We start from the raw sequence: 5,373 nt of genomic DNA on the forward strand, positions 1-5,373 counted from the left end.
TAAAATATTATTTTTATATTATTTTTTAAACTGTTATATTGATCTTTTCTCTAAGATAATAAAAAAAATAATTTTTGATGAAAATAATTTGTTTAATCATTAATTAAATAATAAAGTACTAATAAATTATAAATTAAAAAAATAAAAATATTATAAAAAATACAGTAAGAAAATTGGATTTTATTATTTTAAATTTGTATTATTAATTTTAATAATATATTTATTTTTTAAATAATTTATGTATGATAAAAAATATGTTTACTTGGTTAGAGTACAAATTTTATTATTATATATTTATATGTTTATGATTTTAAATATACTTTTAAGTATTTTAAATAGATTTATTTTATTATATTATAGTTTACATATGAATATATATTCCATCATGTAATTAAATAAATATATATTTTTTTAATAAAAAAATTTAATAACTGAACTAACCATTAATGATGTTGATGTTGGTAAAGAGTGATTCATGGGTCATGGCAAAAAAAGGGATTGAGTGAGAGGAAAAGAGATAGAAATGAAGTGGGCGCTGTCTATACTGGGAAGAACGAAAAAGTTACGAGCCATGAGAATTCAATGACCCGTTAAAGAATGATGCACTGTGAAAAGAGATTGCGTGAGAACGTGTTTCAATTAACGGGGTAGAATTTTAATATTTTAAAAAATTATACAATTACCCATCTAAAATAATAAATTACAAAATAACCCAACTATAGTTAAGATAATGACCAATTAAAGTGTGACACATCATGAAAGGTAACTTACATGTTATTTCAGAGTGGGTTGGATAGAATTCACCATATAAATTATAATTTATTGATATAGAATTATAGATTATGTTCTTATTATTTGAGCCAGCTCGTGAGCTTTCAGTGGGCCAAGTTTGAGCTTAAGAAATAGACTCGATTATTAATGAGTCGAGCCGTGAGCCAAGCTCAATTTTCGTGAGCCGAGTTTGAACTTGGTCTAACTTTACTCAACTCAGTTCACTTCCCGCCCTAGTTCCCACTCTTTGAATTCTCGAGACACTTTACCTTCATTCTATATTTAATAGTGCAATAACATGATTTTGTTGCTTGTTAGCTTTGATACACGGGAGTGCTTGACGCTTCTACGCCTTGAAATTATTCTCATCCAATTTAATTGTTGCTGGAAAATTTGCTATTGAAGTTATTGAAATTGCTGATTGTAGTTGAAAAGCTTGATTCGCCTAATTCTGCCAAGCGGAAAAAGTTGAGTGTTTCATGGATCAAAACCGAAGTTCTGATACGATACCATGTAAGGTATCAATAACTTGGTTCTTAGAAAAAGAAAAAGAAAGATAGAGAGAAAAAGAAGAGAGAGCATAAAGAAAATAACGAGTATTCTACATTGTGATTACCATTAAAAAGTTGGCTACAAGATGTTACGAGGTTGATATTTATAGTAGCTGAAATAAGTGTAGAGAATGTGATGGTATAAATTGGCTAGAGATATAACTAAGACTGAGGTGGCATAATAACTTGCTGATTAGGAAAAGTTCTATATTCACTACACTAGCAGTTGCATCATATATGGGGTAAGATTAATGAAACTTCATAATCTTTGTATATTTTAGGGGAAAAAATGTCCATGCCATTTTCTTTAGCTAGTGTTGGGTTTAGTCAATGATTCCTTGCTAGTCATTCTGAAATTAAATAACTTCGGAAGTTTGTTCATGATGTTTGGTAGCAAACTATTAGCACTGTATATTTCAAAGATTGTGTTGTCTTTGTTTCAGCATTCAACTTTCAAATTAAAATTTAGATTATTATTCTGATTCTTTCATGTTTAATATCTTTTCTTTGAATAAATAATATAATAAATTAATTATATTAGATATTCTATATTTATATTAATTCTCAAAGGATAAGTGGTTCTTGTTCAATTCAAATCATTCAAAATCTTTTTTTTTATCTTTTATTTTTAGTTTTTAGAAATATAGAAATTCTATTTAGAGTTATATTTTTATATTATAAATATAAAAATATTAAATACATAATGCAAATTATTTGCGTCCAATAGGATTTGAACCTATACCAAAGGTTTAGAAGACCTCTGTCCTATCCATTAGACAATGGACGCTTTTCTTTTTTTCTTCTAACTTTTCACTAAATTCAATTTAGTGAAAAGTTAGAAGAAAAAATGGAATAATATCTACAAATACTAATATATAATATATAGATATATATACTATATATATAAATATATATAATATAATGAATATTATATTCAATAATCTTGAATTCAAATTGGAAAATTGAATATTGTATTAATTGATAAAATTGAATAAAATAACTAAAAACAAAATACAGAAATGATAAAAAATTTACTAAAAAAATGTATTTATTTTATTCCACATTTTATTCTAATCTAAAAAAAAGAGAAAGATTCTAATCTAATATCTAATATAGAAATAAGATAAAAGCGGGAAGCGGGAATCGAACCCGCATCGTTAGCTTGGAAGGCTAGGGGTTATAGTCGACGTTTATTTATCTTTTTTTTTTTTTAACGTCTCTAATTCAAAACCGAACGTGAAACTTTTGTTTCATTCGGCTCCTTTACGGAAGGGATTCAGAAAAGAAGAAATATGGAACACGGGAAAAAGATTCCGCTAACCCATAACATCTATGTCAGCCTTTCTGTATGAATACATTGAAAACGCCTTGCTTTTTAGATGATCCCTATAGAATAGAAAAGGAGTATTTTTACAAATATACGTTTGTTTTTTCTAGTTACTTCGTTCTCTATTTCTATTTGAAAGAATCTTTAGGAAAAGAATCAAATTTCCATCGAGCTAAAAAAAGGATATCGATGTCTCTAGTAAACTAGAGTAATCGTTTAATAGCTATTGTGCCTCAACCTCTCTTAGACTACAAAAAAGCAAAAAAGAGGAAGATTTAGTTACGATTAGAAAAAAAAAACTTTCTATAGTTTTTCCCATGGATCCTTTATCCAATACTCAAAAAAAATTGGACTTTTGATCCAATTTTAAAAACTTATGTTTCATAATGTTAGAATTCAATTTGTCAATTGAGAATTGATTCTTCTTAGATACAAATTACGATAATTTAGATTATTCCTTGAATTTTTCATTGAGAGGAATAAAGGATTCAAAATCCCTTTAAGTAAGAAATAAAGTTCTTGATCGAGATATGAATCAAAGGAGGGCGGGATCCCTTAACTTTTAAGGGGTCCGTAGAACGAATCGCACTTTTACCACTAAACTATACCCGCTGCTGCTACAATGCTATTATTACACATAATTGGACCTTTTGTCGAACCGGAGACTGGGTCTATATATATAGAAACATACGTTTCTACAAATTAGAGCGTTCTCGTGTGTCGTAAGGGGACCAACCCCCCTAATCAATTAAAAAGGGGGGCAAATCTCATTTTTTTTTAATTCAAATAAATCAGAGTTATCTGGGATTCCTGGAAACAGTCCCAGAGCCCGGCTAGACCCTGGCTGGGCTCTGGCTGTAGCAAAAAAAAAAATAAATAAACCACAAAAAATGGAATGAGAATAAAAAAAGAGATATAATAAATAAAAGAAATATTATTCTAATATAAACATTAATAGAAATCTAAACATAGAATGAAATTATCAAATAATTTAGATAATGAATATAAAGAATATGAAAAATCTAATAAAATAATAATGATATACTATAGAAATAATAATGATATACTATAGAAAAGTATATGTATCTTATCTGGAAGGTTCTATATCTATAATGTTCGTTATAATACTGAATAGAAATCCAATCCATTATAAATAGAAAAAGAATATATAAGATCTAAACAAAAAAGTCTTTTTTCAACCCCTACTTTGTTTGGTTATGCAATCTAACATAAACAATATATATAGATATCGCAATTGGGGAGAGATGGCTGAGTGGACTAAAGCGTCGGATTGCTAATCCGTTGTACGAATTTTTGTACCGAGGGTTCGAATCCCTCTCTTTCCGTTTCCGCCCGTGAGTTAGTATTTTTTTCTTTTGAATTTTCTATGTTTGATTTTGATAGTTACCAGTTAAAGATGTAAAATAGATAAAATCCTAAAAGTTTTTAAAAATCTAGCACAAACAAGGAAAACATAGAAAACTCAAAATATTTTTTTTATTCTTCACGTCCTGGATTACGTCCCGGATCATTAGATAGGAATCCGAAGATGAAAAGAGAAACAAAGAATATCACTACCGTGTAAACAAATAGTTTTAGAGTAAGCATTCAAAAATCTCCAAGATAATTAAAAAAAAACGACAGAAACAGAGAAAGGGGGTTTCTCTTATATAACACAACACATTATGTTTCTTTTGATACAAAATTTCTAAGAAATTAAGTGATTTTAAGTGATTTCAAAGAAATAGAAAAATTCCGAAATTTCTTTGTATTTGTATGTAGTAAAAGCGCTTTCTTTTTATTTTTTTTTTATTATGATTAACGATATACTATTATCAACATTTGTATCACAATCTTTTTTTCATATCCACAACTCGGATACTGATGGTACACTCAAATCTAATACAAATCGAATAATAAAAGGATTTGTCAGTGGAAAAAACGTAAGAATGAGGAAACAATGAGATGGTCCTGATTTTTCTTGTCTATCAAAAAATCTCAATATTTGAATCGAGGATTCACACAGTAAGACTTATCTGATCTTTTAAATTTTTGAAATGTTCTAATTTTTAGTTGCGAATAAATTCCGAATTTTTTTAGGATATTTATTCCAATTGACTATTTCATCGAAAACTTACAGCAGCTTGCCAAACAAAAGCTAAAAGAAAAAAGAGTAAGGGTATTACTGGCATAATATCTACAATTGGATTCAAAAAAGCATAGGCTTCGGGTAATTTTGCCAACAGAAAACTACTTGAATAAAGAGCGGAGTTAATATGAATACAGACCAAACTAAAGATATTAAGCATAACAAACATTTTGTTCTTTAAAATTTGTACAATCTTTATTTATTGTCAAAATCTTTATTGTATATTTTTGTACATATAAAATATATATATTCTAATATATTAATAAAATATAATATTAGAATTATTAAAATAGAAAATATTGCTTTTTATGAATATATATAATATTTTATATATTAAATTATGAATATATTTAATAAAATTAAATGAAATAAATATATATTATAGATAATATATATAATAATAATTAAAATTAGGAAAAATAAAAAAAATCAAATACAACTTCCAAAATCCTTATTTTATTTGAACTTATCTAGTTCAAAATCCTTCCAGTCTGAAAAAAAAAAGAGGAAATGAGACTTTCATACAATATCTTAATTGAATTCTATGTAATGATCAATAATTTCAGTTTTATTCT

At 26.9% G+C, this 5,373-nt stretch overlaps 2 non-coding genes across 2 annotated transcripts; one reads left to right on the forward strand and one right to left on the reverse strand.

Moving 5' to 3' along the window:
* Window positions 1–2,037: 2,037 nt before the first annotated feature.
* On the reverse strand, window positions 2,038–2,109 carry TRNAR-UCU (transfer RNA arginine (anticodon UCU)). Its single transcript has one exon. It is a non-coding gene; the product is annotated as a tRNA-Arg (tRNA).
* A 1,799-nt stretch (window positions 2,110–3,908) lies between these two features.
* TRNAS-GCU (transfer RNA serine (anticodon GCU)) lies at window positions 3,909–3,995 on the forward strand. Its single transcript has one exon. It is a non-coding gene; the product is annotated as a tRNA-Ser (tRNA).
* Window positions 3,996–5,373: the final 1,378 nt, after the last annotated feature.

Source organism: Arachis duranensis, unplaced genomic scaffold (genome assembly GCF_000817695.3).
Source record: "Arachis duranensis cultivar V14167 unplaced genomic scaffold, aradu.V14167.gnm2.J7QH unplaced_Scaffold_113795, whole genome shotgun sequence".
Lineage (NCBI taxonomy): Eukaryota > Viridiplantae > Streptophyta > Magnoliopsida > Fabales > Fabaceae > Arachis > Arachis duranensis.